The sequence below is a fragment of the Phascolarctos cinereus genome, unplaced genomic scaffold (assembly GCF_003287225.1).
Source record: "Phascolarctos cinereus isolate Bilbo 61053 unplaced genomic scaffold, phaCin_HiC Scaffold_7;HRSCAF=346, whole genome shotgun sequence".
Classification (NCBI taxonomy): domain Eukaryota; kingdom Metazoa; phylum Chordata; class Mammalia; order Diprotodontia; family Phascolarctidae; genus Phascolarctos; species Phascolarctos cinereus.
Genome location: NW_027556180.1, coordinates 46,439,468 through 46,463,893, shown reverse-complemented (window position 1 = coordinate 46,463,893; position 24,426 = coordinate 46,439,468).

The window sequence follows — 24,426 nt, the reverse complement described above, 5'->3', positions numbered from 1 at the left end:
CTGTGGGAGTTCTCCAGAAAGTAGTCTTTTTGGCAAGCCTACATTTTGCATTCAAACAACATGGCCAGCCCATCGGAGCCTCGCTCTCTGAAGTAGAGTTTGAATGTTTAACAGTTTAGTTCAAGAAAGGACCTCAGTGTCTGGTATCTTATCCTGCGGGGTGATCTTCAGAATCTTCCTAAGACAATTCAAATGGAAGGAATTCAGTTTCCTGGCATGGTTCTTGTATACTGTCCAGGTTTCATAGACATACAACAACCTTGAAAGGCTCCCGTCCACCAAAGTAATCAAACAGCAAACTCATGGAAACAAATTTTGTTATATATGTATATGTATACACACACACACACACACACACACACATACACACATATGTATACATATTTATATATGAAGCACTTTGCAAACCTTGAAACACTAGATCAATGCTAGTTATTATTAGTAGATATTAATTATTAATAATTACCATGTTAATAAAATCAATTTGTTTAGTTGATAAGATTTGTTAATATTAACAATGTATTTTAAATATATTTATTATTGAGGATAATATGTTGATAATTATTAGTATTGATTAATAATGCCTGCACATGTGCAGCAATCCACATGGAAGACCGCTTAAGGCAGAACGCACTGTGAATACTTAAAAGGACTAGCTTCATTGGTTAGTCGCCATTATAAAAATAGCACAGAATAATTTCAAGGAAAGAATGCTGACAACTGGAAAGATCAGGAAATGTGTGTCCTGTAGGAGGTGGCAATGTAGCTGTGCTTTGAAGAAAGCTGGGGAGTCTCTGAGGCAGAGGTGAGGAGGGAGGGTATTGTAAACACGGTGGACCACTTGCACAAAGGCATATAGTCGGGAAATGGAGTTGGATTTATAAGGAACAACTAGCAGACCATTTGACTAAAACAGAGAGCATGTAAAGGGGAGTATAGTACTATGAAATAAGACGGGAGAAGTGGGAGCCAGACTGTTGGGCTTTAAATGCAACACAAGGTTTTGTATTTCATTGTAGATACAACAAAGAGCCACTAGGACCCAAAGTAACAGGGTCAAAATTTGTGTTTTAGGAAAGCCAGTTTGGTAGCTGTGCAAAAGATAGATGAATGAGAGATGGGAAAGATGACAGAGACAGGGAGAACAATTTTGAGGTTTCTGTAATAGTGCATGTGAGAGGTGACAAGGGAGAAGTGGAGAGAACGGGACAGATGCTAGCTATGGGAAGGAAGAATTGACAAGACTTAATAATTGATGGGATATTGGGGATGCAGGTGCGGGAAGGATGTGAGGGAAATGGAGTAAAAGATGATTAGATGATTCCCAATCTGGATGATGGGAAGGAACTCAGAAATCGGGAAGTCTGGAGGTGGGACAGGTTTGTGGAGAGATGTAATGACTTCTGTTTTGGACATGCTGAATTTGAAATGCCTTCAGGACTTCCAGACATTCATGTGCAACTGGCAGTTGTTAGTATCAGACTGTTTAGAATAAATAGTATATATCCATCCATCCATCCATCCATCTTTGGGCTACAGATGCAGAGATGATCTGAAGAAAAGAGAGCCCAGGACAAAGCCTTGGGGGACTCCACACTTAGTGGGATATTGATCTAGCATAGACACCAGAAAAAGAGAACCCAGGAGAGAGTATCTTGAAAGCTAAGGGAGAAGAGAGTGCCCAGTTTCCTCCTTTCTAAAATGAAACAGTTGAGCTAGATGATCACTGGGGTCCTTTCCAGCTCTAACATGACACTCTGAGAGGTTTTTTGTTTTTTTGTTTGTTTTTTGCTTCCAGTTCTCCTTCTCCCTCACTATCCCACTCCCCCAAAGTATCCATCTGTTGGCTATAAAGTTTACAACTCCACCACTGCCCTTGCAGTATTCAAATCGGAGGCTTAACCAGGTTGTGATAAAAGGGCTTTTGCCCTAGCATGGGAAATTTATACAGTCCCTAGTGGGGCAGGTCTTGTCATCTTCTAAGAAACCAAAATCTGGGGCAGATCTAGTTTTGTTAGTAGAAGCTGTAGTTGTGTGGATCAGGTAACAGGACAATGAGAATGGGGGAAAATGTTGGAGAGATTTCAATTCACTTGAGAGATTTCAGAGGCCACAACAAAAGGCATACTCTAGGGACAGCAGGCAGAGACTCCAGGCTGGTCCTGGTCCTGGTCCAGTGATCCAGTCCCCCTAGTGCAAAGAGCAGTGGTCCTACTGGAGTTACGTCAAAGCACGTTCTGCCTCCAGAAAACATCAGCCCAGGGACAAGTGAAGTCTGGACACCATGACCCTTCAAGCCAGCAAGGCAGTCCAAAGAAAAAATGGCCCAGGGGGACCTAGATGAAAGTGTGATGGGTGGCCCTGTAAGCTGAGAAACCAGGACCCTGCCAGGGATACTAACAAGGTTTCCCCCTCACTCTAGGAGGGGCCAATATTTCCCCTCCTCCAGGATTTCTCTATAACCTCTCATCATGAACTATCCCCTCTCAGGACTGGAAAGGAGAGTAGGAGTGAAGTGCTTCAAGCAGGGTAAAGATTGGGAAGGGAAATGAAGCCTTAGCCTTCCCCATCCCAAGGACCTTTTCTTCCCCCTTCCACTCCAGCTTCACCAATTTCTCTGTCCACTGTTGATAAACTGGGAACAGGTACCTGGAACCAGGGCATGCCTTAAAAGACCAATACCTCCCACCACCTGTTCAGCTGCTTAACCTGAGGCTTGGCATTGACCAGGGGCTGCTGCTCTGAAAGGGGGAAGGGCACCCAAGTTCCAAAGGAAGGTCAGATGCCAAAAACCTGGCTGAAAGAGTACTGGTGTAGGAAGTGAAAGACTCTGTTTCTAGTCCCTGCCCTGACACTACCTCTGTGCCTTTGTTTCCTCCTGTGTAAAATGAAGGGTGCCTTCCAACAGTCAACCAGTCTGTGATACTGGGGTCTGACTGAGTTTAGCTTTAATTTCAGTAAAAATTAGATGAGCCTCCTGTGACCTTAGCCAAGTATTTCCCCTCTCTGGGGCTAAGTTTCCTCCTCTCTAAAATGTATGATCTCTCTGGTCCCTTCTAGCTCTAACACATTACTTTGGGGGGGGGGGTTTAGGGTAGGGGAGATGCCACCTTCAAGTCCTGTTTCCATCCCCTTGCACCAAAGTGTTTGTTTGCTGTAATGGTTACAACTCTATCCCTGCCCTGCAGTAATCTAGTTTCTTATACGTCAAGTGTGAAGAAACAACTGACTTTGGCACTTTGCTATCACGAATAATTAGTAAAAATAGGAAGCTACAAGATATGGTGCTTCCTAGGAGGTGGAGACTGGGCAGCCTCCCCAGCAGTGGCCTTGTGGTGTCTCAGAATCTGGGGGAGGGGAGGTGGGGAAAGTTGGTGTCTAGAGCAACAATCTCCTTCAGAAGGACAGGCCTTACCCCCTCAGCTGAGGGTGCCTTTCTTACTGACCACCCTGGGCTTGTTCCAAAGCAAAGAGTCTTAGTGACAGCTTCAATCTACTGTTTAAAAAAGTCAAAAAGGATAACGCTGAAGTAAAGATCATAGGAGGCAGATAGGTGTTGGGGATTGGGGTCAGAGGACCTGGGTCCAAATCCAACCTCAGACACTTAGTACGAAGGTGATCTAGGATGTCATTTCAATCCCCCCACCCCCACCCCCAGGACCAGTTCTCTCAGGAATTGGACTAAAAGGCCTTTTAGGTCCCTTCAAGCTTCAGATCTATGCTCCTATGAGCTAGCAGGTAGGATATTGTTGGTAACCTTGAAGTGAACAGTTTCAGTCGAGTGGCAGAGACAGAAGCCAGATTTCAAGTGCCTGGCAAGTGGAAGGGAAGGAAATGTAGGCCACCATGTATAAGTACCCTTTCCAGGAGTTGGCTAGGAAAGGAAGAAATATAAGACAGTAGCTCGAGGGGATGGCAGGGTCAAGGGAAGCTTTTTTGTTTATCATTCATTTATTCATTTGTTTAATTTTAACGAATGGAGAGTTCAAATCGGACCTCAGACACTTACTAGCTGTGTGACCCTGGGCAAGTCATTTAGCCCCAAATGCCTCACAAAAAAAAAAAGGAATTTTAATGAATGGAGACCTGGGCATATTTGTATGAGGAAGAGCAGGAGTCAGTGGATAATGTGAACTTGAAGATGAGGGCTGGCTGAGCAAAGAAGCTGCAGAAAGAGATGGGAGCAGAGCTACGTGCAAAGGGTTGGCCTTGGCAAGAAGAGAGCCCTCTTCTTATCAGAGACTGGAGCAAAGGGGAGAAAACTGCTAATGACTGAGCAATTTTTGGGGAATGATGTGGCAATGACAAGGAGTATGTGTCTGACAGTTTCTAATGGAGGAATTCCTTCACCAAGAGGAAGAAGGTCTGAGAAAAAAGCTCGGGTTTGGGGTAGCTAGTGAGGAGGGGATGGTTGTAAATCAATCAGTCTTAAGCACTGTTACTCTCTTTCTTCTCTGTTGACTGTAATAGATAAGATCTAGTATTTACAGAGTTTCAGTTTGTAAGGTACTAGATAAATAGTATCCCAAATTATCATCACAATGACCCTGTGAGGTTAGAGCAAACTCTGTTATCTCCCTTCTGCCCTGGAGGTTACAGAGCAAGGTCTAGAGGCCTCAAATGAAGAGGAGCTCAGGGTCACCGGGAGTCCGTGTCAGAGGGAGGATTTCCTCCCTGCTCACTCTGAGTCCAAGCCCAGCACTTTCTCCACTAAGGCTCTTCAGAAGGACTGATGAAGGAATTTTAAACAGGCCCCTAGGGAAGTTAGGGATGGTTGAAAAGTATATGTCCATAGGAGGAGAACAGGGTCCTCAAATATCACAGGGGCTTGCTGGGAGAATGGAGGGGTTTTCGCGTTGTTTATTTGTTTTTGGGTTTTTTGTTTGTTTGTTTTGGCATCTTTCAGTCCTGTTTAGTTCACCATGGTAGGGCGGGAGGCAGGAGTCAGGGTGAACATTTTACAAGATGGCGCAGCTAATGTACAATACAGTGGAGGGAGTTCTACAAACATGGGCAAGGTTCATTTTGTCTTTGGAAGGGGCTCATCACCCCTTCTCTCACCACACCCATCGCAACTAGCAGGGTTCCAGATCTCGACCCCTGTCCCCTAGACTGCCTCAATAGCCTCGAAAACCCAATTGGTTTCCTTGAATCCAGTCTCTCGCCAGTTTAACCTTCACACAGCTGTCCAATTAATATTCCAAAAGCAAGTCTCACCACATCACCCCCTTGCTCAAGAAGCTTCTGTGGCTCCCCACTGTCTCTGGGACAAAATCTGGCTCCAGTCTTCCATTCTTAGCTGGTTACATATAAACTCCCCTTTGTATACTTAACATTTCAGTCAAACTGGCATGCTTGTTTTTCCCACTGCATGACATTCTCCCACCTCCATGTCTTTGCCCAGGAATATTTTCCTTTCTCTCCTATGTCTCTCAGAACCCCTAGATTCCTTCAAGTTCAGTTCAAGTACCACTCCTTTGAGTGGTCTTGCCTGATTCCCTTAATTGTTCATCTCTGCCCCTCCCTGCTGAGAAATTACTTTGTATTTGTTGTTTATATTTTTATTTACTATCTAGGAACATGTAGTATCCTCCTAAAGTTACTTTGTATGTAATTTGTACAAATCTGGGGAGGGTTGTTATTTTTCCATTCTTCCCTTAAGACCAAAAGAAAAAAAATAGCATTTCCATATATACAGAAGAGGAAGAAAAAAAAAATGGTTGTATGAGATTCTGCAAATCTCTATTATGTATAGCTTGCCTTTCTTTCTTTTAGGGGACATAGCTTGCTTTTCTTAAAGTATGTAATAAATTCACTACATCCTTTGTGTCTACTTTCTATTTCCTTATCACTAGTCCTCTTTCTGTTCCTTAAATATGGATGAATCCTAGAGCACTGGCCTTGGCCTTTTTCTATTTCTCTAAATTCCCAGCTCTGCCACTTACGACCTCTGTGACTTTGGACAAGTTCTCTGAGCCTATCGGTGGAGATGACCTCCAAAGTCCCTTTGGCCCTAAATCTTTGATTCCAAGATCCTTGCCATGGTGTTATTTCTTCTTGGCATACAAATTCCCAATCTGGATCTCCTGCCTCCATCTCTTCCTTGATGGTGTACTTTTGCCTGGCAAAAACATGATTTTGAGAAGGATTTCCATAGGCTTCACCCTACTGCTGAAAGGGTCCAAGACTTACAAAAAAGGTCTAAGGGCCCCTGGGATAAAGATTCCTAGTCGATGAGAAAGCTCCCATTATCAATTCAGGTCAGCATACCTTCTAGTATCTAGCCTAGAGCACTTGAAAATTTAGTGTCTTGCCTGGGGTCATGAAGGTAGTATGTGTTAGAGACGCGGTCTAAACCCAGATGTTCCTGACCAGACATCTCCACTAGGGCATCCACCTGGCCCCTCAAATCCCTCTTCTTTTCACCAAGCCTACTCACTTTCTGTTAATCATACCACCATGCCCTTCAGTAGCCTCAGCTCAAAACTTCATAGACATCTTCCCTCTAATTCACCCTAATTTGTTGCCAAGTGAATATGGTTCCCCACTATCTCTTGCAAGACTTTCTTCTGCTCAACTCTCACTGCTTCATCTGAGTTTAGATCCTCACTACCTTTCACATGGACTAGTTTCTCTGTTTTTCAGTTCGGAGCCTATCCAACCTACCCAGCTGCCAAAATCATCTTTTGGGTCACAAGGTCATGCTGCTACTATACTAAAAGACCATTAGTGGCTCCCTATTGCTTTTGGAATAAAATGCAAAACATCAAATTAGCTACTAAGGCCCTCTACCATCAGGTATCAACTTACCTTATCATATGTAATATATGTGTCGAATATATGTTAAATTACTTCATTTTAGGTACTCCTCATTCCAGCCAAACTGGACTGGTTTCATCCTACCTCACTTTACTGTCTCTGCACTGTCCCTTTTCATCTCAACCTATTAAAAGCCTTGTATTCTTCAAGCTCCAGTGCTGGTGTGGCTGCTGCTCTTCTATGAAAGCTTATTTGCTTCCCATGATCTCTCCAGTTGAAATGCTCTTCATTTCCTTCAATATTCTTAGGACACTTTGGCTCTGCCCTTTGTCTATCTTGTAGGTAATAACCTTGCTTGTTTGATCCCTATGTCCATGCTATATCTGCCTACTAAATGGTAATTTTTTAAAAATATATAGGTTCTATGTTGTTTTTCAGGCAGCTGACCTGGAAACAGGAAGACCTTACTTCAGGCATGATTACATATCCCTAGTGGAAGGGGTGCTGGATTTGAAATCAAAGGACCTGTGTTCAAATCCCAGCTCTGCTACATGCTACCTATGTGAATCTAGGCAAAATCATTTAACTGCTCTGGGCCTCAGTTTGCTCAGCTGAAAGATATGAAGGAATTTGTACAGGATAAAACCATTAAGGTCTCTTCCAGTTCTAAATCAATGATTCTATGATCCACGATCTCATAAGACCCACACAATAACCCTGTGATAGAGAAGATGATACTTACAAATATTACTATTGCCCCAATGGAATATAAATTCCTTAAGGCCAAGCATTCTTTTCATTTTTGTCCTTATATCCCTAGTGCCTAGAACAGTGCATTACACAAAATGAGCACTTAAATGCTTGTCGAAATGAATTACTATTTCCATTTTATCAATGAGGAAACTGAGGCCCACAGAATAGCTTACTCACATGACACATCTACTTAGTGGTAAAGCTGAGACTAGAAACTATATCCTGTGCTAATCTCTCTCAATTCTGCTTTTGAATTACTGTTCACACTTAACTTCTGTTTTAAGATTTGGTATTGTTTACTGGATTTACTTCTTTCACCCTATTTTTAAAAATGTACAGCTTTCCTACTTCCAAAAAGGATTTAAGGAGGCTACTTTTTTCCTTTACTGATCAAGATTCTTCAGCAATTATCCCCCATCAACCTCTACGACTTAATGGATATATTCACTACCATGATCCTTGTAGAATATATACTACCCCCCTACCCTCTCAAAAAACCTTGAATTTCCTGCTCCCCTACCTTGACTTTAATTCTTCTAACTCTAAATGTCCTTCCATCTCCTGTTTGCCAGTCCATGTTTGGACTGAGACTAAATTCCTCCCAGAAGCCTCAGCTCCCATGTTCTGATCGGTACCTTGTGCTACATGTACTTACTCCGCTCTACACACTCTTTGATACACTGATGCTAGCCTCTTTGTTCTCACAAAATACTCCTTATCCCAACTCTGGCCATTTTCACTGCCTTTCCTCCATACCAGAAATTCTCTAATCTCTACCTATTGGCTTGCCTGGCTTCCTTCAAGGATAAGCTAAAAATCTCACTTTCTATGAGAACTTTTTCCTTGATCTTCTTCACACTAGTGGCTTTCCTCTCTTGGTTGTTATCTTCCCAAGTAGGCTGTGAGCCCCTTGAGATCAGGGGGGAGTATCTTTTCTTTTTCTCTGTACCCCCCCAAACCTTAACATATTACCCAGAAAATAGTAGGTGCTTAATAAATCCTCATTGACTTGATTTTTCATACAGCATCATTCATTAGCTGCCAAGTGCCTTTGAAATTATTCTCCAAATTGTTCTCTTAATTATACATGGATCTTTTGCCCCAACTAAGACCAAAATTGGAAGCACCCTGATAATAGTGAACAGCTGGTTCACCTTAAAGTCAGAAACATTGAGATTCGTCTGATAGACACTGGTTGTGTGCCCATGGGCATTTCACCTCTCAGACTGGGCAATTCTCAAAGACAAAGATATAAACAAGTTGGGGAGAGACTTTCAGGCACTGTATTTTTTACCTTTATTTTTTTAGTTGTTGTTGTTGTTGTGTGTCTCCTTTCCTGTGGCTCTTCTGTTCTTCTCTACTCAAAGAAGGCACCCAACCCATTTGTCCAACAAATGAATGGAGCCATGGGACATTTAATGGAGTCGATTAATGGATTCAGTGGCAGGGTTAGCTAGCCAAACAGTGACATACATGACATACATGTGACATACAAGACAACCAACCAATTAAAGACAGTGGGGTGTTTTTTTTAATACCCCTTTGACTTCTAGAACACATTCAGCAATCATGCAAAGATCTGCTTTCTTCTTCTTTTTTTCTCCAATATATTCCATGGGAGATCAGTACTTTTATAATCTGTCTGAATCCTGTCAAACATAGTGGGGAAAAGCTCTGGATTATACATTAAGGGATCTGGGTTTGAATCCCACCTCTACTGCTTCCTCCCCATATGACACTGGGTAAGACATGTCAAATCTACTTTAGGCCAAGAAACCCTTCCTACATACACAAGCCCTATTCTGACATCCCAACTCTATTTGAAGAGGAATGAATTCTCCTCCCTCAAATTGCCTTACATGTTTCTCATCTCCAATTGAATGTAAGCTACTGAAAGGGGCAGGAACTATTTCATTTATTTGTCTTTTGTGTATCCAGTATCTAGTACTATTCTTGGCACATAGTAAGTGTTTAATAAAGTCTTGTGGAATGAATGAATCTGAAGAAAGATGTGATCAGACTAGAATTCAGTGATCTCTAAGGCCCCTTCCAGCTCCAATGAGTACAATATGCCATGTGCAAGGGATTTTCAGTTTTTAGATTAGCTTAGAGAGTCTATCTGCCATTTGGGGGGGAAGAGTTCTCAAGAATAAAACTAATGGGAAAAAAACCCCCATGTATTAAATTGGGCACTTTGCTAAGCCCTAGAGATACAATACAAAAGCAAGTAGTCCCTTGCCCTCAAGGACCTTATATTCTTTTAAAATACACACACACACACACACACATTTTGAATTGTACAAACATCAAATAAAATGAGCATTGTAGAGCAGAAGGAAGGGCTTGTATATTAAATTCTGAATCTTGAATATGTAGAACTTGCTTTCTTTTGAAGTTCATAATAAATTCACCAGATACCTTTCATAGTAAGCACTTAATAAATGCTTGATGACTTGACTTTCCGGCCAAAGGACATTATATCCTAATGGAGAGGATAGAACTTGTAGGGAACTCACAGGGATGATGAAAATAAAGATAGGCTCGTCCATCCACACCCTAGCCAGAAGCAATAGCAGTGTAGAGTCTACTGGAGAGTTTACCTATTTAAGACCTGGGAAGGGCCTATGTTAGTCACTCTCTCCACCAATGCAAATCAAGGTCATCTAAATAAGTCCCTAGGGTTAGTTGAGATACCTGGAGGTTAAGTGACATACCCAGAGTCACAGGGCTAGAGACTTTAGAGTTGGGATTCAAACCCTGGTCTTCTTGGCTCTTCTGGGTCCAGTATCTTGTCGACTCAGCTAGGCACAGATTGCTGCCGTGCATAGCAACAAAACCAAGCAATGTGAGGAAAAGCTGATTGATATGCTTCATATGGCCCCTCTGGCACAATTCCATAGCACTTTCTACTTTTATTATTTTATTTTCACATTCTATTTTGTGTTATAATTACTCTTGCCTCATTTCTCCAAACAGTATAAGCTTTTGTATTTCATTCCACCTACAAGGAACGTTTTACATTCTTATTTGTATCCTGGTAAGCACCTATTGGATACTCAGTAAACATCTGTTGAATAAAAAAAAATTATATCTATATCTATATTATGTATACATATATATACGTATCTGTGTGCATATAAATATATACACGTGTATGTGTATATGTACATGCACACATATACAAGCATACCTTGGAGATATTGTGGGCTCAGTTCCAGACCACTACAATAAAGCAAATATTGCAATAAAGCAAGTCACATGAAGTTTTTGGTTTCCCAGTGCATTTAAAAGTTATGTTTATACTACGCTGTAGTCTATTAAGTGTTCAATAGTATTATGTTTAAAAATATGATGTACATACCTTAATTAAAACTTTATTGCTAAAAAATGCTAGCCATCATCTGAACCTTAGTGAGTCTTAATATTTTTGCTGGTGGAATTTTGCCTTGATATTGATGGCTGCTGAAGGCTAAGGAAGCTGTGGCAATTTCTCAAAATAAAACAACAATGAAGTCTGCCTCATTGATTGACTCTGCTCATCACAAAAGATTTCTCTGTAGCAGGTGATGCTGTTTGATAGCTTTTTTACCCACAGAAGAAATTTCTTCAAAATTAGAATCAATCTTCTCAAACCCTACATGGCTTTATCAACTAAGTTTACGTAACATTCTTCAACATTGTTGTGTCTTTGGGAAGAGAGAGGCTGGAGGAGAGGGAGAGAGACAGGGAACTACCATAGGTAGAGCAGTCAGGACACACGCAATTATTGATTAAGCTCACCCTCTTAATTGGGCATAGCTCATGGCACTCCAAAACAATAGTAACATCAAAGATCACCAATCACAGACCACCATAACAGATATAATAATAATGAAGCAGATTGAAATATTGCAAGAATTACCAGTTGACACAGACTTGCTGTTGGAAAATGGCATCTATATCTAAATCACTCTTGATTAGGGAAATGCACATTAAAACAATTCTGAGGTATCACCTCACACCTGTCAAATTGGCTCATATGACAAAAAAGGAAAATGATAAATTTTGAAGGGGATGTGGGAAAACAGGGACACTAATGCACTGTGGTTGGAGTTGTGAACTGATCCAACCATTCTGGAGAGCAATTTGGAACTATGCCCAAAGGGCCATAAAATTGTACAAACCCTTTGATCCAGCAATTCCACTACTAGGTCTGTATCCCAAAGAGATTTTAAAAAAGTGAAAAGGACCTACATGTACAAAAATACTTATAATATTTATAGTAACTCCCTTTGTGGTGGCTAAGACTTGGAAATTGAGGGGATACCCATCAATTGGGGAATGGCTGAACAAGTTGTGGTATATGATTGCAATGGAATATAATTGTGCTATAAGAAATAATGAACAAGATGATTTCAGAAAAACATGGAAAGACTTGCATAAACTGATGCAGAGTGAAGTGAGCAGAACCAGGAGAATATTGCACACATAATGGCAATATTGTATGATGAACAACAGTAAATGACTTAGCTATTTTCAGCAATACAAAGAACTCATGATGAAAAATGCTATTCACCTCCAGAGAAAGAACTGGTGGCATCTGAATATAGTTTTTACATGTAATTGGGGAAAAAATAAAATTTAAAAAAAAGAAAATGGCACTAATAGACTTGCTCACTACAGGGTTGCTACAAACCTCAATATGTAAAAAACCAAACAACCCCCCCCACACACAATATCTGAGAATCACAATAAAATGAAGCACGATAAAAGAAGGAATGCCTAGTGTGTATATATGAATATATATAATTATTTGTCATATGGATCATATGCCACACACATATGTATGTATATACACACACTCATATCAATAAATCAACAATTTTGCCATTCACTAATTGTGACTCTAGGAAAGTTATTCAACTTCTTCTCTATGTCTCAGTTTCCTCATCTGTAAAAGAGGGATAATGACCAATCGAATTCAATCTATTCCGAGAAGCTTTTATTTTTTATTGATTTGTATTGATGTCTTTGGTTTATACGTTCCCTTTACATGTATCCCTTCTTCATTCTCTTTGTAACATATCCTTTGTAACAAAGATTAGTCAAAAAAGATTAAAAAAATAAGCATTCAGCAAAACCAACCAGCCTATTAACTCTGTCTGTGATTTGGATCAACAGTCTACATAAACAGCTCCCACCTCTCTAAAAATAGAAAGGAAGGTTATTTTTTTTTTTCAACTTCTCTGGGGCCAAATTTGGTTATTGCAATTATACAGCATTAGGTTTCATTCCTTCCCTTCTCCACTCCCTCACCTCCAGCAATGTGAATTAACTATCTAGTATTAGGGTGACAAAGTAGATAGAGCACTGGGCTTGGAATCAGGAAGACTCATCTCCATGAGTTCAAATCCAGCCTCAGACACTTACTAGCTGTGTGACCCTGGGCAAGTCATTTAACCCTGTTTGCCTCAGTTTCTCAACTGTAAAATAAACTGGAGAAGGAAATGGCAAACCACTTCAATATCTTTTAGAAGAAAACCCCAAAGTAGGGTCATGAAACGTCAGACATGACTGAATACAGCCAAAAACATTAGAATGGAAAAGACAAAACCCAAAATAGTCCCTGCCCTTAAAGAGCTTACATTTTACACCAAAACTTATCCCATGGAGTTGTTGAGAGGATCAAAAGAGATAATAGATGTGAAAATGCTTTGTAAAGCAGAGCTTATTTTTGTAAATATTCAGTGTGAACATTTACATTTCAGAAATGGACAACCTACAAATCAACGTTTGCTTTATTGTTTCGTTGATTGCCCAGAATTAAGAAATCAATGGAGAAAATGATCATAACGCAGGTTAAACTCTAAAGTATGTCCTATTTTCAGAGAGCTTATTGTTAAATTTGCCAGCACATTCCCAGCTTTTCTTCATCTTTTGGAGCGCATGGGCTGCTGGGCTGATTGCTTCACTCTCAAAATCTGACAACATTGTTAGCTTGGAATTTCCCCATTTATACTCATTTACTGTCAGACTTTGCTAACCAAAAACAACTCAGATGTCTCAAAAGTTTTCATTTGTACTAATATCAAAAAAAAAGGTTTGTACACAGAAATTGAACTTTTCATCAGCAAAGTCTTAAAATAGGATTAAGAACTACAAGAAACCTATAGAGATTATCTGTGCAACAGCTTTATTTTACAGATGGAGAAAATGAGTTCTAGAGAAGTTGAGTGACTTGTTAAGGTCACATGGTTCAAAAATAATAGTCATGATTTCAGTATCAGTCAACCAGCATTTATAAAGCTCCTACTATGTGCCAGGCACTGTGCTAATCTCAATGGATACTAAGAAGGGGGGAGGGAAGGGGCATGTGTTGTTCACTGTCTAACCTGGTAGACAACATGCAAAGGATGAACAAATAAGATATGTACAGGATAAGCTAGAGATGATCTCAGAGGGAAGGCACTAAAATTAAGATGAACTGGGAAAAACTTCTTGCAGAAGGTGAGACTTTAGTTGAGACTTGAAGGAAGCCAAGGAAGCCAGGAGGCAGAGATAAAGAGGGAGAGAGTATGGGGGATGAGGAATAGCCAGGGGAAATGGTAGGAGTCAGGAGATGGAGTGTCTTGTGGCAGGAACATCAAGGGGGCCAGTGTCACTGGATTCCAAAGTATTTAAGGGGGAGTTAGGTTGAAAGGAGCCAGGTTATAAAGGGCTTTGAACACCAAATAGGCTTTTATATTTGATCCTAGAAGCAATAGGGAGCTATTTACTGAATGTAGGGGAGAAGGGGAGGACACGATCATATTTGCATTTTAGGAAGATCAATTTGACAGTTGAGTGGAGGTTAGATTGGAGTGGGGAGAAAATTGAGGCAGCAGAAACCAATAAGTAAGCTAAAATATTTCAAATATGAGTTGATAAAGAGGGAACCAAGATGGTAGCAGGATTTCACTGCTAATCCACTATTCCTGCCTACACCATAATTACAAGTGATATAATTCAGTCTTAAAATTTTGACTAATCTCCGAGTCCAAAAGAAAACTTTTCTTGACAGTCCTCCTTGCAAACTGGAGAACACTTTTCAAATAACTCCAAAAACTTGCCAGAGTCATTATTAGTCAATAAAATGGCAAGCCAATGTTGGTATTTCATGGGTCACTGTCCATGGAAGATGAATTTTGATAAAGATAAATTCTGAGAAACCGAGCTGGTCAGTTGTGACCTTGATACTGCTGATGAGGCCAAGGCACAATCAGTTTGCTGGCATAGTGGATAGAGTTCAGGACTCAAAGTCAGGAAAACCCGAATTTAAATATTTTCTCAGATATTTTACTAACTGTATTATCCTGGATGAGTCAACTAATTTCTCTCAGTCTTCAATTATAAAGTAGGAATAATAATAGCACTGGATTGTTGTTAGGATCAAATGAAATAACACGCCAAGTACTTTAAAGGCTCTAGAATACTAATGTATGCTGCCTATACTGTTATTACTATTACTATTTTTTTTCTCTGGCAAGACTGATAGCCACATATACATTTAGAACCTAGTGTCCCCTAAACCTTATCCCACCTGGGTCTCTTGCCCCTAACAGCAGTCAGAAAACATGAGGGAGAACTACTATCACCCATCCAGAAACTCTCTGGACCCAACCAAATTAAATAGGAAAATAATGTAAATCATTAGCTCAACAATCATTAAGCTTGTATTTCTTTTTTTTTTTTTGCCAAAGTGGCATTGATGTTCAGTCTTGTCATTATACTTCAATGAATCAGTCCTTTCATCATGTATGTGTGTACATGAAATGAGGGCAACTGGGTGGTACAGTGGATAGAGTTCTGGCCTCGGAGTTAGGAGGACCTGAGTCCAAATCTAGCTTCAGATACTTACTAGCTGAATGACCCTGGGCAAGTCACATAACTTCTGTCTGCTTCAGTGTCCTCAACTATAAAATGGGGATAATAATAGCATCTATCTGCCAGGATTGTTGTGCGGATCAAATGAGATAATTATTTGTTAGACTCTTACACACAAGGTCTGGCACATTGTAGATGTTTAATAAATGCTTATTGTGGTTTTTTTTCAAATTTCTTCCAATGACACAGATTGCACCTCATCCCAGTCTGCCTATCCTGTGCAACTCTCATCCTTGTCCTCCCACAGGGAGTACATCAGACATTCTGGCAACTTTTCCCTTGACGTTGTAGGGATATGAATGATGCATAAAGGTTATCCATTAGTATATCAATCCACTCTCCCAATGGGCAACATGACCAGTTCATTTTTGGGTGGAGGAAGGCATTTCTTTGATGATATCTTTTACATAGATTCCTCTGCATAATTCCTTGTTTGTGATGTGCTGAAACCTGCTCGTGCCCGTGATGCGTTACAGCCTGCTGACGCCCACCGTACGCCTCTCCATTGCCTTTGGGGAGATCCTTAACGTCACTTCTTCCAAGCTTTGGTATTCCATGACTTTAGTCCAATATTGTGCCTTCTCTACAAGGCATGTTGCCAGGGTAAAGGCAGAAATGACTTGATTTTGTGAACTCTTTTTGAATGACAGAGGGGAAGGGGATCATCAAGCAGTTACTTTAGTTTCCTAGCTCAACTGGAGTACAAATGGGGTTGACATCTGTAGCCACATGCAAAATGATGGAATAAAATGTTGACAAACATATTTGAGGTTTGATGGTAATTGTGATGTTAAAATTGCATTGGTTGTGATGGTAAAATAGTTTAAAAAAAACAATCAGAAATGAACTTCATTTGATGGATAAAAACTTTTCCAGGATTCAATTTAATTCCATTCAGCAATCATTTATTAAGCACCTACTATTTTCTTTTTTAAAAATTTAATTTAGGGGCAGCTAGGTGGTGCAGTGGATAGAGCACTGGCCCTGAAGTCAGGAGGACCTGAGTTCAAATCTGGCCTCAGACCAAACACTTGACACATACTAGCTGTGTGACCCTGGGCAAGTCACTTAACCCCAATTGCCTAAAAAACAAAACAAAAAAAAAATGACAAACAAAAAATAATTTATTATTTGTTTGTTTATAACATTCTTTTCTTTTTAAATTTTGAGTCTCAACTTCTTCCCTCCCATCCCCTCCCCCCCATCCCTGAGAAGGCAAACACATTATATCAATTATACATGTGAAATTGTGCAAAACATATTTCCATGTTAACCATAGCAAAGAAAAAATTATACTTCAATTTGTACTCAGAGTTCATCAATTCTCTCTCTAGAGGTGGATAGAATTTTTTTTTCATCATGAGTTCCTTGGAATTATCTTAGATCATTATATGGATCAGAGTAGCCAAGTCTTTAACAGCTGATCATCATTACAACATTGCTGTTACCAGCACCGACTATTTTCAAGGCACTGGGGACAAAAAGGACAGAACCAAAATTGTCTCTATCCTCAAAGTGTTACATTCTACTGGGATCACAGAACATGGACCCAATAGGTAAGTCCAAAGTGTAGGGAGGGATAGAGCATGAACCCTATAGGTAAATCCAAAGTGTAGGGAGGAGCATCGCAAGAAACTGGGGGGTGGGGGAGGAGGATCTTGTGGCACCTGAGCTAAGCTTTGTAGTAAGTTAAATATCCCTAAAGGTGAAAGTGAGAAGGAAGGATAGTTAAGAAATGGGACAGTCTGCACAAAGGAACAGAAGTGATAGATGGATCATCGTGTATGGAAAACAGCAAAGAAGCCAATCTGACTGTGTTTAAGAGTACAAGATATGAAGTAAGTCTGGAAAAGGAACCAGGAGCAGTACTGGTAAGGGTTAAATGCCAAACAAGAAATTTGCATTTTATTCTAGAGGCAGCAGGAAGTCACTGTTGTATTTTGGTCATCAGAATAACATGGTTAATCTGTGCTTTAGAAAGAATATTCCCATCACTTTGTGCGGTATGGGTTGGAGAGAGAAGACCCTGAATACAGGACACCAGTTAGGAGGCCATTGTAATAGTCCACATAAGAGGTGATGAGGGCCTTACAGGGTGGCAATCATAGTGGAGAGCAGGAGACAGAAAGGACAGTGGTGTTAGAGATGATCAATGTAATAGACACAGAAAAACCAACCGTTTGAATATGGAGGCATGAGTTGTGCAGGCGAGTGAAGAGTCAAGAATGACTCCAAAGTTGTAAACTGGAGTGACTGGAAGAATGGTTGTACCATCAACAGATATAGAAACATTAGGAAGAGAGAATAGTCTTAGGGAGAAAGATGAGTTCTGTTTTGAACTTATGTCTAAGTTTGAACATCATATTTAAATATGAACATCATGTCTCATTTGAGATGCACATAGGACATCCAGAGGTGCTTGGTAAAGGGGAATTTGAGCCCAAAAGAGACATGAGGATTCTATATGAAATGGAGATTCAGGAATTATCTGCAGAGAGATGAGAAACGAACCCACTGAAACTGATAAGCTCATTGAGAAACAATAGAGAAAAAATGGGAGAAGGACCTGGAGAGAAGCTTAACATATATCCATATTTAATGCTCACAATATGGATGATGGTCCCCCAAAGGAAAGGAGGATAGTTTGACAATTAGGTAGAAGGAGAACCAGGAGGTTGTAGAAGCAAAAGGAAGATCGAATAACCAGGAAGAGTGCCAAAAAGGATGATGACAGAAAAAAAACGATCACAAAACTGGCTTCATTCGAGTGTTTTCTTATGACTCTTTGATACACATTTAGAAAAAGGTAACATTATATTGAACATTTTTAACCCAAATCCCTAATCTAACATCTCTTTCTTTTGGCTTCAAGGGAACATTTTGTTTTTGTATTGATAGATCCCAGAGTCAGGAAAACTTTTGTCTCTGATATAGCTGTGACCAAAGGCAAGTCATTTAACTGATCAGTGCCCCCAGGAGTCTCTTAAAGACGATTAGCTATAGAAGGGTGATTGATGCCTCATCAGTGGAGGGATTACCTGCATTAATAAAATCATGATTTCCCTCCTCCCCCAATCCTTGATAATTATGTTCATAATTGGAAATTGAGGGGAAACCCATCAACTGGAGACTGGCTGAACAAGTTGTGGTATATGAATGTAATGGAATACTATTGTTCCATAAGAAATGATGAGCAGGCAGATTTCAGAAAAAACCTGGAAAGACTTATGTGAACTGACACAAAGTGAAATGAGCAGAACCAGAAGAATATTGTTCACAGTGAACAGCAACATTGTACAGTGATCAGCTATGAATGACTTAGCTCTTCTCAGCAATACAATGGTCCAAGACTATTCCAAAGGACTCATGAAAAATGCTATCCACCTCTAGAGAAAGAACTGATGGAGTCTGAATGCAGATCAAGGCATACTATTTTCACTTTTCTTTTCTTTTGGTCTGTTTCTTCTTTTACAACATGACTAATATGTTTTACATGATTGCACATATATAACCTATATCAAATTGCTTACAGTCTTAGGGATGGGAAAGTAAGGGAGGGAGAGAGAAAATTTGGAACTCGAAATTTTAAAAAATGAATATTAAAATTTGTCTTTACATGTAATTGAAAAAAAATTTCACAAAAAAAATTATGTTCATATATTTGGAGCTAGAAGGACCTTCAAGATTATCTAGTCCAACTGGACATTTGACAGATGAGGAAACTGAGGCCCACAGAGGCTAAGAGGTGAAGCCAAGTGCTTGGATTCCAGAGCCAACAGTCTTCCCACTGTATCCTACTAATGGTCCTCAGACTGTTTGCCTAACTCTAGGTATAAAAGATGTTGGAAATTTGATTTTTTTTTCTTCTAGATGAAAATAAAGGAGAGTGAGGAGGATAAACAGTAGCTACTCTCTCTGTGTGCCACTACCTGCATGGTTGTTGTGTTTGTCCTTCATTCTCCAAGAGGACCAGCACATCAGGGAGATGAAGAAATGACTTACAATTGACTTTGATTGGAGGGAGGGAGGGCTATGCAAGGTCACCAGCCTCACTTTCTTCTCCAGAGCCATCTGGGTCCAGTGGTCAGATATTCATCAGGATGACTAGAGATGGCCCAGGATGCAATGGGAGACCCTGGCCCTTTTAAGCTAAGTTAACTGCATGGCTTACAACAGAAGCCAGGAGAGCCGTTCCTGAGAAATGTGGCTTCCACTGATAGCAACTCCCAGGTCCAGATCTGGAAGTAACTTGCCCAAATCCTAGACACGGTTTGGAAATTGCACCCCTTGTGGCTCACTGTGAAATGTGCAGCTTGACTCACCCCAGAACAAACAACCAGCCGGCTCTGGAAAACAGAATGGTCTATGTTTATAAGGAGGAATAGTAAAAAAAAAAAAACCTTCAAAAAAATAACTGCTCTTTATTAAATTCTCTCCTCCATATGCCTACCTGATCTCATTGTTCCTCATGGCTGGTTAGAATCTGAAGCAGAATGGGGTGTTAAGAGTACTGGCTATGGGCTCAAAGGACCCTAATTCAAATTCTGATACTCCTACTTATCATCTACAAGACCTTAGTCAAATCACCTCTCCTGGGGCCGCTAGGTGGCACAGTGGATAGAGCACTGGCCCGGAAGTCAGGAGGACCTGAGTTCAAATAAGGCCTCAAACCAAACACTTGACACTTACTAGCTGTGTGACCCTGGGTAAGTCACTTAACCCCAATTGCCTAAAAAACAAAACAAAAAACAAATCACCTCTGTTCTCTGGCTTCAGTTTCTTTCTCTGTAAAATGAGGGAATTGATTATCTAATAGCTAGAACTTCAAGACATACAAAGCAGTGTATAAATATTATCTCATTTGATCCTCACAACAATCCTGGGAGGTAGGGGCTTTTATTATCCCCATTTTACCATTAAGGAAACTGAGGCAAATAGGTTAAGCAACCTCCCCAGGGTCACACAGCTAGTAAGAATCTGAGGCCAGATCTGAACTCAGAGTCACATTGTAGACCTTCGAGGTCATCTAATCCAACCCACTCATCTGACAAAAGAAGCCAATGAAGCTCTGAGGATTAAAGTATTTGGCCCAAGGTCATCCAGAGAAGTGACTGAGCTGGAATATGAACTTAAGTTCTGAGACTCAATGCAGTGGAGTATATAGAATGCTGATCCTGGAGTCAGAAAAAAACTGGCTTCAAATCATGCTTCAGACATTTATGAATGTATGACCTTGGACAAGATGGTTTCCCTCTCTGCGTCTCAGTTTCCTCATCTATAAAATGAGGGAAAGAAAGGAAACAAGTATTTACTTAATGCCTCCTATGCTATAGCACCACCGTGCCAAGTGGTGGGGATACAGAGAAAGACAAGGGAAAAAAAGCACCACCAGCCCAGTCGCTGTTCCCAAGCAGCTCACAATCTAATAGGAGAGACAAATGGCAAGCAACTATGTACAGACTAGATGTATACAGATAATCGGAAGGCGGAAGCTACTAACATTAAGGGGAGCTGGAAAAGGATGGCTGTAGAAGGTGGAATTTTAGCTGGAATGCGAAGAAAGCTAGGAGGTGGAGATGAGGAAGGAGAGAGATCCAGATATGGGGGACAGTCAGGAAAACTACACAGAGTTGGGAGATGGAGTATATCATGCAAGGAACAGCCAGGAGGCCAGTGTTGCTGGATCATAGTTTTTGGAAGGGAAGAAGATGTAGGGCAGCTACATGGTGCAGTGAAAAGAACACCAAGCCTGGAGTCAGGAAGACTTGTCTTTTTGAGTTCAAATATGACCTCAGATACTTACTAGCTGTGTGACCTTGGGCAAGACACTTAACCATGTTTGCCTTAGTTTCCTCATCTGTAAAATGAAACAGCAAACCACTCCAGTATCTTTGGCAAGAAAACCCCAAATGGGGTCACAGTCAGAAACAGTTGAAAAAATGACTGAACAACAATAAGACGTAAGATTGAAAAGGAAGGAGAGGACCCGATTATGAAAGGTTTTGAATGCCAAACATAGGATTTTTTTATTTTAGCCCAGAGGTCTTAGGGACTGACTTAGGGTCTTTATCAGGGATTCAGATATCTATTCAGAAATATAAAGGATGGGAAATAAGAAAGATGCACCAGAGATTCTACTGCGTGGAGGTAAATTTGACCTCATAAGTATCACTGAAACTTGGTAGGATAGAAGCCATGATTGGAATATGCCTCTGCAAGGATACAGTTTAAAAAGGAACAAAACATAATTCCAAAGAAACAAAAGAGATGAGTGTCTGGGTGGGGGGCGTGAGGTCAGGGTTTTGAAGAATGAAGTAGCATTGCATATTAAGAAAATATATTCATATGAAGAAACCTAGAAACTAGAGGTGGAAATATGGTGGAGAGGATTTAGGTGAAGATGAGTGGAAGAAGAGCCAGAAGGAATATGGCCATGTGAGCATACCACAGAAATCTAGACAGAAGCAGGCAACAGATGAGGAGTTTCCGAAACAGATCACAAGTGTGGTACAGAGCCATGGTGCACCTCAATTACTTGGACATTTGCAGGAGTTTTCTTTGCTGCTCGACTCAGAAGTGATTCTTAGGTGACAGGTCTGAATGACAGGAGGGATACTGACATTAAAAAAAAAAGGAAAGGAGATTGGGAGAGGGGAAGGTAATGAGTGAAGATTTGGACATGTTGAGTTTGAGGAACTGTTTGGACATCCAAGGGGGAGATTTCTCTCTTAAATTCTTTGGGTTTCATTTTTCTCCTCAGTAGAATGAGGGGATTGGGCTAGAAGACTTCTAAATTCTTTCTAACTATAAATCTGTGACCCAAAAATTTTTAGTGCTTTGGAAATAGTAAAGATCATGTTTACACATGTAACTGATGTTTAGGAAAGAAATGGAAAAGTCTTAGGAAAGAAATGGAAAAAAGCTTCCATATTTAGCACCATGCCTGGCCCCATAGTAAGCATTTAATAAAGGCTTACTGATTGATCACTTCCTGGAAAACACAGAAAAATTTCCACCAGTACTTTGGATTATAGTTTCAGATTTTTCCAGGTGAGAGGCAAACAACTCTAACATTACAAAATTATGTATGATTTTTGGAAAACATACAAACAAGATGCCTAAAGTTATCTAAATGGACAGAAATCCAGAAAGATTTTTTAAAAAACCTATCAGAAGGGTTTCAGTTTGGAAAAGAGCAAGAATATCTGACATCAGTCAGCTAGATTATAATTTGATTTCCTGAAGATTGGTATTATTTTCCAAAATAACAGCAAGACTTCCTATGAGGCCTTTATAAGACGATCCATGAACTATTCCTGCTTATACAGCACACACTTACAGAGCTGACCATATTGAATTTTCATTGTTTGCCATAGGTGCAGGTGGTTGCACTATAGCTTTGTTCAGATGTTTCCTGACATCAGCATCCCAGATGTCTTCACCAGCTAGCTTTAAAGTGGTAAGAATACTTTTGGGGATGGGGGAAAGGAGGGGACAAACTGTGTAGACAGAAAAGAGAGGCAATTAGGAAATAGAGAAGGAAACCATGGTGGAGGGTGAAAGCTGGGGAAAAATTGGAAACACAGAGTCCCACAGCTGACTGCCTCTGAGGAAAGTCACCTGCCTCCAAAATGTTATTCATATTCTCCACATCAGGCCCGGGGTTCTGGCAAGTAGTGGTGGAACACCATGAGGACTCAGTGAGTGTCCAGAAATTCAACTTACATGACATCTATTCCTTCTGTGCTCTACTTTGGCACCCTCAAAACAGTGTTGATATTTAGACAAGAGGAAGGCCAAGAATAATACATGGAGGCCTCCGCCTGTCAGTAAATGTTTGTTGATGACGATGATAATGATGAAATTGAAAAGGATAGGAGGCAAATGGGAAGGGCAGTAAAGAGGTGAAAACGAAGTCAAGAAGAGGTTGGACTGGAAATATGGGTTTGAGGTAGGTCTTGTGCTATTAAGGAGAAGAGAAGTGTGTGTGTGTGTGTGTGTGTGTGTGTGTGTGTGTGTGTGAGAGAGATACAAGAGAATGTCCAACACAGACAACAGGGAGGGTAGCAGCCAATCCCCTTCCCCACTATGTCAAGCTTGGGTGAGAAAGCGTTGTTTATCTCAATCATTTCTATCTCGTGCTGAGACTATTTTAGGAACCAGGGTTGGAAAAGGTCACGAAAAGATCAGTGGTGACAACAGTCCTCATCTATTCTCTCCTCTAATTCAATTGGGCACCAAGGAAGTCAGGACATAGGTAGATGAACAAATCTCCCTAAGGCTGTTGTCTAAAATAAAAAATCCAGAGGACAGAGGCAGCTCACTTTAAGTGGAATCCCAAGATACAACAGAGATGCAATGCAATGTCATGGAGTGACCACTGGTCTTGGACTCAAGCCTGGACCTGAGCTCCAATCCTAATTGCGCGTCTTTGGCTAAGTTATTTGGCCTCTCTGGGACTCAGCTTGTTCATCTATGGACAAATATGAAAATAATATGGACGCTAAAAGTGCTTTTGTAAATCTCAAATCAGCATTGTAATATAAGTTATTATTATGAAAAGTCTTAAACTTTTTTTTGAAAACTCAAAGTCGGGGAGTGATGTAACAGGATAAAGTTGTTTTCTCCTGCATGAAATGGAGTTCAGAATATCTATGTCACAGGGGTCCTGAGAGGGGAAGCGTTTCAGTACTTTAGAGAGTTCATCGAATTTGGAATCCAAGGGCCAGTTTGAGTCTTAACTGTTACTTTCTGCAACCTTGTGGTTATTAGTGGCTTCTCAGTAATTTTTAGTAAGTACCTACTGTGCGCTAAGTGGGAAATACAAATACAGTTTCTGCCATCATGGAGTTTACAGGCTAGTAGAAGATATGGATTTACATGTCATTAATTATTTTTATTAATTTTGTCAACATATATGGAGTGCCTACTGTGTACAACATTATCTGAGGAATAAAAATAAAAATAAATTTTTTTTATAAAAATAAAAAGAGAGACAAATTTAGCACCTAT